This window comes from Varroa jacobsoni, unplaced genomic scaffold (genome assembly GCF_002532875.2).
Source record: "Varroa jacobsoni isolate VJ856 unplaced genomic scaffold, vjacob_1.0 scaffold_1463, whole genome shotgun sequence".
Taxonomy (NCBI): domain Eukaryota; kingdom Metazoa; phylum Arthropoda; class Arachnida; order Mesostigmata; family Varroidae; genus Varroa; species Varroa jacobsoni.
Window position 1 is genome coordinate 306996 of NW_019214365.1, and position 11920 is coordinate 318915.

Below are 11920 nucleotides of genomic sequence, written 5' to 3' on the forward strand. Positions count from 1 at the left end.
AGAAAGTCATAATGCTGCTGGGAATTGTGGGACGAGCTTTAAAATACTACTATAGTATGCTATTTCACAAGATCTATTAGAGCCTATGTTAAAAAAAAACAGCGGAAACTTAAACTTCGTCTTGTAGGAGTTCGGCCAATTGAAAAATGATTATTTGGGAGCGGTGGCGTTTGTTATCGTTCAAAGTCAAAGACACACATTTGGCAATAGACATTATTTTTGCAAAAATGGGGCTTTTTCAGTGTCGCAAAACTATCGTCTTTGTAGATCAGTTTGAAAAAAGAAATTACTAATTGATAATTATCTGATGTAAATTTCATTTTAACAATTTGTATTAAAGTGGTAGAAATCGGATTTACATTGCTGTTAGTTAAGGCCACCCGCAATATCTATATGCTACAAATTGATCTTGAATAATAATCGAATGCCAGAAGGGAGCTCTGCGCAGCGTTAAGGTAATGTTTAGATAGATCAAATCGAAATTATTTAAAGGCAAATTCATTTATACGAATATATAAAAGAAAAACAAAAACTGCTCAAAATAAGCGCTAGTTAGGCTTCTTCCACAGTTTATCATCCCTACAAACAATCTGGACCATAACATAAAGTATTTTACATCCTCGGATATATCCATTTTCTATTTAGTTCATCCTTTCAACGTAATGTATAGTCGACCAGTAGTAGCAATGCGAGTAACGCTTTATTTAACACTGCCCTTTACTTTTGTAAGCATACTTCGTTGATTTATAATACATGCGTTCGTGTGCTTTCATTGAAACTAGTCCCGATAATATACCAATTTGAGAAGGAAACAATTAGCTGGAGTGTAACATGTAGCGACGCGGTTTTTTTTTTGAGCCTATTTAATAACTACACTTGAACGTGTCATAATTCACATAATGAACATACCTTGATCTATAGTACCCTGTAGAGTTCGGGCACGATTTAAAAATAGCCTTATAGATTATAAGCTAGGTACACGTACAGGCAAGCATTGCATCGGACATTCGAAGCGCTGCTACCTGAAAATGAACGAACTAGTTACATCGATCCGGGATCATATACAGGTCATATACAAAATTTTTGCAGGCGTTTCGCTAAGCAGCTTGAACATGGTAAATTAGACTTTTCATGTTGTTCATCACGCTGATTGTTAATATTTTTTCCTACTAGCGCTTCTATGGAATTTATAAAACATGGCAGTTATTGAGGTAATAGAAAAAAATTTGAATTTCTAAAAATTAGGCCGATTTTCTTCAGCTATTCTAGCAAATACAGGATTTAGAACGTTGTCAGTTATTGACTGTCTACCTCGGTCATAAACTCTGGCTTATATTGCCAGACTTGTAGCTCCACTAGGCAAGGCAAGAGCTGCATCTACAGCGCCAAGAGTATTTTTACGTCTATTTCCTATATATATCCTATATATTTCCTATATATAGAATATCCTATACATCTATATATGTACGCTAAAATGAACCACTTTCACAACAGTGATTTGGGACAAGCCCACATAATACCAAAATGAAAGCTTTTATAAGCTCTCGCCAGACGATCTTAGGCCGGCGATCGAAAATGCGTCTAGTTATGTTTCGAGATTTATCGAAACAGAAATTATCAGTATATCGTTGGATTTGTCTTCCTAGTCAATTAAAACCTATCACAATCTAATATTAGTCTCTGCATACGTTGTATAACTTCGCGTTCTATAAGAACAGAACTACCCAAGCACTTTAAATAGTTAAATTGATAATACGTTTATACATACGTAGGATTTGTTTTGTTTGGGTTCTGAGATAACTGCATAACTCGTTATTCAGTTACTGTTCGTTGCCAAACGTGTAACAGTACCATTGCGATCATCGTAACAACTGAAACTAATCCAACGACGGCGAACTAGGCAAATTCTAAGCCCATGGAATACAATTGGGAAAACTAAGCTTCGCTGCTTGGAGTTGCCCAAAAGGCTACGAAGATCGCCTTGGATCCTAACGTGTATCTAATTGCCCCCACAAAGACACACCTCTTCCGATCATGGCCAACTGCAAACGCATCGTCCTAAACACAGCGTAATTTTTATCGATCCACTGTTGATCTGGTCATGACAAAGCATATAATACAACCGCTACTACTTTACACGTGACTTAGGAGCTGTCGGACCGGTAACGATTCATACAAATTGCGTAGAAATTCATCGAAATGGCTTTACCCAACCTTGATGTGAAAGCGGTATTGTCACGTACGTGTCCATGGCAGGTCGAGCGATACAGGCCACTTGATCTGTTTCGTACCTAGGCCAAAACGGTACCCGCCCACAGCTTATGAGTCTCTGTTTGTGAGAACCGCGGCAGGCGTAAACAAAAAAGTCACCTTAGAATGAAGGTCTTTGACCCCTAATCGTTCCGTGGAGGCGTTGCTTATGTCCAACAGTCCACTTTCCCTTAATATCGACACTTACTTACGTATTCCTGATGTCCTCTTTCTCCCACCATTATCTAGGCCAAAACATTAGGGACGGTTGCAGATGACCGACCTGTGATATGTAAATTGACTTTTTTTATGAAAGGCACTCAATAGCCTTGAAATAGACAGACAGAAGTACAAAAAAACACTAGACTGAACATTGATTTATGCAAGCCATAGCCTCGTGTAGCCAAATGGTGCATACACTATCGAAGCAAAGTGGACAGGAGCTGTGGTGGATGATATAATCAGAGTGCTTCCACATCTACATGTGCCGTACCTAAATGCATATCTGCCTGCAGTTCTGGCGTCAATCGTATTCCCTAGTAATGCTTATTTAACATTTAGATCTGACCTTTTAATAGCATTAATATTAATCTTACTTATGTTGGTTTTCTCCTTAAAAACGTTGCCATCTGATTTTATTGGTAGTGATATTTCTCTAACAAACTGCATGGGGAAAAGGAATATTTTCTGGACCTGTACATTGTACAAATACTTTACTATTCTGAAGTACTCGCAACGTTTTATTTACCTTCTACAGGTCAACGTCGTGTCACAAAATGCGCTGTTCAACATTGTGGTTTACGACAGGTGCCCTACGTCCTGTAAAACCCAAAAAATGCAGCGGATAATCTATTGTGGCTACATTAAGAAGGAAATGGTCCCCTACATATGAACTCGTAAAATATCTATCTGAAAACAAAATGTTAACAGATTAATTTCGATCTTGACGTTAGCAATAAAAAAAAATTAGAATGATTATTATTTTGGCACATCACGTCTTCTAATGCCATTCAGTGATACATTTAAATGGCCTGATTTAGGTATTTCCATAAAAATCTGACATATATTTGGCCTAAAAAGGGCAGTAAGACAGTCGATATATCGCCGAATCTGAAGTAGACCATAAGATGTATGAAGATTCATGTACGTAAGCGTTTTTTTTTTTGCTAAAAATTCGCAGTACTTTATAACAGTGAATGGAAATAGAAAGAAATATTAACCAAAACCCGACTAGGTTTGTCGATTTTTGGTTGACTTTGCTATTTTTTTTTGAACGACGCCATTTTTAGTTGGATCAGATTCCAGCTTTTCGTAAGGCTACAGCCAAATTTCTACAGCAGCTAAAGTAACCAGTGTGAGTATCAGTACGAACGATATAGTCGACTATTCAATTCAAGGAAATAAAAATTGAAATGACGTAAGTTTATTTCGTTGGCACTTTTGTTTAATTTTCAAAAAAGATGCTTTTGCATGGCAATTTTTCGAGGTATGCTACTAGAACATCAAAGGATTTATGCAATGAAAAATCTAAACATTGCGTCCTAGGCCTTTTACGCGGAAAGCTTTCGTCCTGTATATATTTTGTTTTTTTCTTTCATATATTCAACTACTTATGCCGCAGTCTTATGAAGATGGTTCGTTAGACTACCAGGGGCATTAAGAATATTAAAAGAGATATAAGCTAAAGTCGACAAAAGTAAACTTACACACAGAGGTAGGAATTTTTGCGCATGTGTCGACAAGGATATCGCTCATAGAATGTTTATTAAATGTGAACAGCGTTCGCCTCTTAAATCTTGAAGGCTTAAATCTTGGCTTAGCTCATCGATCATTTCCAAATCTCCTACTCTGAGTCCGTGAATACATTTTTGGTAGCAACTGCGATTAGAGCGATATTGACGCGTCCCGATATACTTAGTTTACCTCTAAACACACCTGAAGAACCCACGAAAAGCCAGCAGATAGATTTCGTTAAGGGCCAATATCAGGTCGAAGGTCCACAGGGATCAACGAAATCAAAATGAACGAAAAATATTGCTAATTTTTTAGATAGTTTTCTTTTCTAGTTTAAAAAAGACTAAATGTTGAAGGTTATTTCAATAGCGTAAATCGCGCTAGACTGCTGTTTTCGGGAATGATCAGAAACAGCAATAGTGACAAGTTCTTTAAATCTAATCTTTACTGTCGATATTCCGCTTTGCCTCATTAGATTCCTCCCCGGATTAATGCCTGCCGGCAGAAAAGCCGTTAAATTCGGATTGACGAAGATGGTATTCGGTAGGGGTTTATCTGGAACGAAGACATTGGGTCATAGCTGCTCTTCGTTGCTATTAAGAACAAGAAGTTACTGTCCTCGCCATGATAAGTGCTCCATTATCAGTTACTTAAGTTTTAATGTCTTATGCACTTCAATGGTGACTACACGCGCCAACTCGCGCATGAGTTAGCGACATGACGCATTTGTAAAACTACGGTTTGTGTACAAGTTAATGGTAGGCGCATTACCATCATCATTTAGTGGCAGATACAATAGTCACACTTAGCTAGTGGAGCATTCTATACTAGCTCAATAATTTCACAAAGTATACTGTGCTGCACACGGTTTCTCTTCTTGAAACTAGTCACTAGAACTTTTCTGTTTGAAACTTCAATAAAAGTTATAACTAGAATTTTTTAAGTATAAGCTACTAAGCAAACCGGCAATTTTAAAGAATACCTGGTTGTTACATTTTCATGTCAACATATAAATTATAGCCAATTCATTTTCAATTTCTCTAATAGCTTGGGCTACGAACGACGAGGTATAGTGCACAGTGCGTATTAGTTAGATAATAGTATTTTCTTGTTATGATTACTATCTTAAACAAACTAGAAAAAAACCTAAGTTTCATTCACCTGCAGTTGAAATTGCCCCGCGGTATAACACGAACGCTACCGGCTGTAATAGTAAAAATAGTGATTGCATCGTAATTATTACGATATCGGGCAGTTGCTATAGCGAAAATAGCAATCGCGATCCAAGTCAGTGTCTAGCAAATTGCCATCGTTGAAGTACATATTCGTTGTTAGTTCTACCGCAGAAAATTCCGTCGTAACAAACTTACCTCGTTCTCGTTGACGCTGCTCGTACTGTTGGTCATCGCGGCAGGTGCAAGTAAATTAGTTTGTGTGCGTATAGCATTACGTTCGTAGTTAAGGTGGGGCTACTTCAGCCCTCCCGCCCCAGCGAGTTGCGTCCGCGTTGAATTTCCCTGCTCCCCTGATTGATCCCGTTTCAGCTGTTGCTGCCGATGAAGGCACGAGGTCCAAGAACAACCAAATACCACAAGGACTTCACATGATGGACGAGCCGGACAGCAGCTGGAGCAGCAATCGCCAGTCTGATATTTGTAAGGCGGTATCTAAAAATATAAACAATGACCATGCTTGACTACGGTCCATGGTCGATTTGATGACGATGTTTGCTATGATCAGCACTAGCTCATTGGATTACGCTATTAGTATCATTATTTCCAGTTGTAATAGAAACACTATATCCATTTATCTACATATATCCGCTGCACAAATATTAGTACTGCTATTTAATGTCCAGTGGCTACGGCCACTGTTGATGATCTTGATATTATTATTGGCACAGGTTAAACAACACATCGATTTTCGATAAAAACTGACCCAATTACGTAGCATGCACGTATTTGTTGTTAAAAGTTCTTTGGCGATTTTGATACACACCACATGAAAAAAAAAACCTTCGGGCTGCGTTGCTTGACTCCCGTATTAGTTGCCGGGAATTCAAACTCCGTTGTGGTGATACTTTAAACTTGCTCTATTCAGTCAAGTTGAATATAATAGTATAGAAAAATATAATAGTTACTTTGTCGAACATGTCGAAATTAAACTGAAGAGTGGGATAGCCTACAACCCCAATCTTCTGATTTTGAAGATACGACAGGTAATTTTGGAACTATGCGCAACTGGGACGGTATAGCAAAATAATGACAACACAAACAATAACAATAACAGGGTCAATTAGGCGAAACGCACATGCTCGTCATCTAATTAGCTTACTCCAAATGCTCAAAAAAATAATTGCTAAACAATGTTTATTGCACAAAGCTTAAAAAACACCAATATCTTAACTTATGCACGAATGAACTAAATAAGTTAAACATTGTCCATTTGAGCTAACTTCAACAAAAGTAACACCTCCTCAAACTAGCAGCAAAAAATCAATTTCAAGCCTTAAAATAGAACCTTTCTAATTGATCTACCTACGCGTAGATAACCATCTAACTGCCTACAATGAAGCTCATTTAAAATACACATATCTAACAAAACATTACCTCAAAAGCAATTTTTCGTATAGTTATTGAAATATCTGAAGTTTAGTATCTTTAAAAAATTAGGCTTATTCAAAACGAATGAACTTTACGTGTACCTCGTCGAAATTAGCTCTGGCTAGGTGATTTCGAAGTATAAAAATGAATAAAAATAAAATGCATTTTAGCAGTCTAGATCTCAAAGCTACCTGACTAAACCAGATATTTCTCTTCGCGTGGCGGACGCACCTGAAAAGTTCAGCCTGCTTCGTATACAAAAAAAAAAAATAAAAAGTTCTTCGTGTATAAGGTCCGCAGTATGTTAAATACTTGTTGAAGTGGACTGTTTAGTAGATTAATGGACGCCCCATATTCTCCTCACCGAAAATTTCCATTTTGGAAAATACCAAATTAAATTGAAATTCATATATGAGCCGCTGTTGAAAGTGATCGTTTCATCTACTATTCCGTATCCAACGACGTATCATAAGGAGTTTTAGAAGCCGCCCAAGCATCAGCCCAGCTGTAGCCATAAACGTCGGAAAAAAGCAAAACGTTTTAACTGGATGACGTGGAACCTGGGACGATATATTTCATAGTGCGTATAGTAGCTATCCCACCGAGTACGTTTCGTCCTCCGTTACTAAATGAAAGGGAAGCTTTACAGAATATGAATCTTCATGTCTATTCGCAGCAGATGCTTTTCTAGATTTTTTTTTCTAGCTACAGAATTTTTTAGCAGTTATATAGAACCAGATGGACGGTTAGTAACTGCTTCTAGTGTCCATTCCTGCTGCGGGATTTGGATTCCTTGGCATGTTGAAGTATCATTATTTTAAGCGCACGCACACATTTGACCTGCTACAGGAACAAACAGCTGTCGCCATTCCATATGGGAATGCTTATAACATGTTTTCAGATATGTCGTTCGCACCACAGTACAAGCACAGGGCTTATGCGATAATGTAATCAGCGAGTGTGTTGTGAATGTACTGTCTCATATATCTATTGACAGGCATCTTCGTCACTGAAAAACATGACGAGACGATTTTCACAGGCTCAGCCTATTTGAACAGCGTAAGAAGAAAAGATCAACTTTTAAACGCCACTGTGAGATGAGGTTTACATGGATGTTTTATCAGCAGGCCAAGCCTACTCACTGAACATTATTTCGAAATTATCCTGACTAACATGCCCAGTTGTGATGTTGCAGTGGGTTCGCAATGCCAGGAAGCGTTAAACGCAAAAAAAAAAAAATATATATATATATATATTCGTGGATTACCATAGATCTACCAATGGTTCGACAAAGTTATCGTCCGCAGTCGCACCTTGTCGTCATAACCGATGGATGTTGATATGTAGCGATGGTCCAGAAGCGTCTTAAAGCGGTAAAGGTCTAATGCGTTATATTGTAGCCGGCGACAATCTGTCGCGACGTGCGTGGCTCGAAATTGCCCCAGACCCAGGTCCGATCAGTTGTTGACGTTAGCTTCGGGTGGCGATGCTTCATATACTAACAAACTGACTGACTGACTGGGATTTACGCCGCTGTTTATCGGACGGCTACCAGCGCTAACATTGCCGTTGCCTCCACCGGGTCTTACTGCTGTTACGCGCGCGAAACTGGGTTATGTCATTAAACACACAGCGCGCGCTTCCACGCTGGAGCGAGAAGGATTTATGTTAGTCGAATGTGCAGGAAAGGAGGGAGATAGTCCAGCAGGGTCGACAGCGTAATTCTAACCCAGTAACAGTCGAAGTGGTAAGATGATAAATCTGCTAGGCTTACAGTGGCACAGGCCAAACCCCGCAAATGAGTGAGGGTACGGAATATATATATCGGGACGCAAGCTCTGGACAAGCCAACGACGATCACACAATCTCTTTCGTGCTATCAACTAGCAGCGGTTGCTAACAACAGTGATCAACATGAGGGCCTACTTCGCCGCTATCGTTTTTGCCACCCTTACGGCCTTGTCCTATGCTCAGGACTTCGAGAGTGGAGTGGACACCGCTTCGGCGGGAGGTTTTGACGCCTCTTCGTTTGGTGATTCTCCTGGCCTGTCAGCTGCCGGAGCTGACTTCTCTGGATTCGACGCTGCTGGTGCCGGTTTTGACACTTCCGGTTTCGGAGGCGCTGGAGGATTTGACGGTGCTGAGGGAGGATTTGATGGTGCCTTATTCTAAGTTGCTGACCGCGCGTAATCGCTGGGGTACAGCACACTTATCGGACTCATTACAGCCAAAAATGAAAATAACATGTCCGGGTGCGTTTAACAACCGAGGGCACATGTTCAGCACTAACGAAGGACACCACCTACCATTGCTAGCTAATCTTCTTTCTGTTTCGGTCACGAAGAACGAGTCCTAATAGCGATGAGGAAAGCAAAAAGCACTTCAGCAACGACATGTTTGACTAACCCTAGTTGATCCTAGAGCATCATGTGAACTAGGGAAGTTCAACCTCCTATTTACCTACTGTAAATGTATATAGGTGCCTCGGGGCAACCCAACACAAGTCAAGTAGTCTATAAAGTCGTCTATAGAGCTGCAGGGTCACTAGCGCCCTCGGCAGGAGACATTTTTTTCTTCTGTACATAGGCCTTAATCTGTGCAAGCAGATAACGTAATTAAAGTGATGACCGATTGATGTGATATGTAACAACCTACTCGTGTCGTTATTTACCAGATTCCTTTCAGTCTTGCTAGCACCTAGATGATGAACAGTTAGAAAAGAAAATGGGTTGTTAAGTGAAGTTAAACAGCATTGTGCATTGAAATTATACGGATTATATTTGGTCTAAAATATGTAAAATGAAAGTTAATAGTAAAGTGTATAGATTTTGAAGCGGAAGAAGTAGGATCAATGTTCATAGAGTAACAAGACATCAGTTGGCAAAACACGTCATGCTCATGGCATTTTCACAAAAATTTCGGTGACGACATTTTTCTCACGAAAGGAAAGATGAAACCTTTTATTCTACATCGACTATTGGGCAGCTAGTTCTAACTGGGCAAACGTTTTTTTTTTTTTTTTTTTTTTTATAGAATACAATGCAATTATTCGCAATAATAGGACTCTGTAAGAGCATTTTTTTACCACAAACTACTTAGTTGTCATTGAAGCTCAGTTTTGGTGCTATGCTACAATCATTTAAGTGTAACAGTGTTTTTTTTCTATGGATACGACCCAATTATTTTAACAATACGCGTGAAAATTACTGCCTTGACTGAGAAGGCGAAGGGGAGGAAATATAGAAGAATACCACGTTCTCTGAGCCTCTACCTAAAGAAAATTTAATTTATAGCTTTATGTTCACTAATTAAAGTCTCAAATTGATCAGGAAGTATTCCAACTTAGAACGTACATGCGGTAACCGAACATTTTGTAACCAGTAAAATTACATGTATTTATTTTTGTAAGTAAATGCTCTTTGTATGGCTTAAATATTTTAAGGTCCATTCCCATTTTACTGTTATAAAGTTGGCACGAATGCAGGACTGATTGACAGACTGTGGTACAATTTACCAAATCTCTTATACTGTATATTACTTATACAGTATATAAGTATATATATAAGAGATATTACTTATCTCTTATACTGTGTAAGATATAAGTAAGTTAAAAAATCAATCTGGATTTAACTAATCATCTAGGTGTTCACGTCATTGTGGTACAGATTTTTAGAAGGCATGTTACATAAATGTATTGTATTCAAAGGTTTTAAGGTACCACAGTTTTAAGCCGTAGTTAAAATAATATTATTAATTATAATCAGATAATTGTAACGCGCAGATTTTTTTAAAATCATATTTCACAGTCTCACATTATTTGTTACAAACATTGTTCTAACACTACGTTTGACTGAAGTTGATAATTCCGAGCCATCCTATCCTAGAAAACAAAGATAGAGGCTATGATTATCAGAATGGTTTATCTAATTGAGCTAAGCAAAAGAAGAGTACGATATTAGTGCTCGATTTCAAAAGAAAATTTCTAGTCAGTGACGATCCGTCGCACTCTATTATGGAGCAATGGCGAAGTAAAACATACTGAATATTTTAAGTTACTGGTAGGGTTCGAGGCTATTCTTACTGACGTTAGAAGTAAAGAAATAATCATAGTAAAAAATGGAAATCATCATCCCTGTGGATATTATTGTATTATATAAGATTCTCGCCCACTTGTGTGTATTTATTGAAATTCTCAATGTTTGTAAAAACAAAAACCTGAAACAGCTTATTCATCAGCCTCACACACGATAATGTACCGAATTCTGAAAGGCACTTCGGGCAGTATCGAACGTAAAGCTTGAAATATTTTTTTTTTTTTATACAGTATAATTGTATTGCACTTTGTGAAAGTGTGGCTACTTAATGGATATAACGCTCACTGAAAACAGAACTACTTTATCATATGATGCGGGGCATTTCTCCCGTCTAGTGCTTTGAACAGCTTACTACATCTATGTGAAATGAATTAAGTTAGAATCCCTATTTTATTTAGGGTGAACACGGAAAATCTAATCGATTGTTTGTCTTCTGAAGTACTCGACGTTTCTGAGTACGGTAAGAACCCCCGATTGTCCTTTTGGAGACCAAACGGTTTTCAGTTATGGACACACGGGGTTTGGTAAATTACATAAAGATAACCATATATCGGTAAACGACTTTTGTCTTAGCAGCATGTTATCTTAAGGGGCTAAATACGCGTACTTACCCTTACCAAGTGAACAGTAAATTAATTGCATTGCGCTTTTAGATAAATTATTGGGTCCGAGTAACTTTGTTTCTGTTTCTATGATTTGCTTCTACTAACCTAATCATTGTTGAGAGTATTTTCTTCATTACACCATCTGTTGCCACCATTTTGTCCAGATTACAAAGTTTTTCCGATACATACAAGTTATCAAAAGCAATAATTTCAATATTCTTAAAGTTAAGACATTAAATTGATGAAATGAAATAAGAACAATTCTAGATAATATATAAAAACTCAATACAGTGATCCACCAAACAAATTGCTGGAAAATAACTCAATTCTACTTTAAAAATAGAAAAGATAACAAACGTAACATAAGTTAGATACGTGAACAGTGTTAAGATTATCCGTTTGTTAAATAAATATGGTCTTCAGTCTATTTTGTTAATTAGCTAGGGTATTCAATAGATGTCGTAGTCACTATCTAGGAAATAGACATGTTTACTTTAAAGTCCACTTTGAAGATGCTACTGCTAGATATACGCTGGTTTGAAATTTGATCGAATTTGTGATTTTTAATTTGTTGGCCGGATAAAAACTTTCCGTGTGCTAGCAAGATCGTCTATTACACAGAATATAGATGAGA

At 37.9% G+C, this 11920-nt stretch overlaps 1 long non-coding RNA gene across 4 annotated transcripts; it reads right to left on the reverse strand.

The window, feature by feature from the left end:
* Positions 1-580: 580 nt before the first annotated feature.
* LOC111270328 (uncharacterized) lies at positions 581-5677 on the reverse strand. 4 transcript variants are annotated; one of them, XR_015314916.1, is made up of 5 exons: positions 5355-5677; positions 5146-5188; positions 3957-4185; positions 2999-3069; positions 581-1022 (listed from the first exon to the last, which is right to left on the reverse strand). It is a non-coding gene; the product is annotated as an uncharacterized LOC111270328 (long non-coding RNA). The 4 variants fall into 4 exon arrangements; XR_002686253.2 differs by lacking the exon at positions 581-1022 and having other exon boundaries at positions 2802-3069; XR_015314918.1 differs by lacking the exons at positions 581-1022; positions 5146-5188 and having other exon boundaries at positions 2802-3069.
* Positions 5678-11920: the final 6243 nt, after the last annotated feature.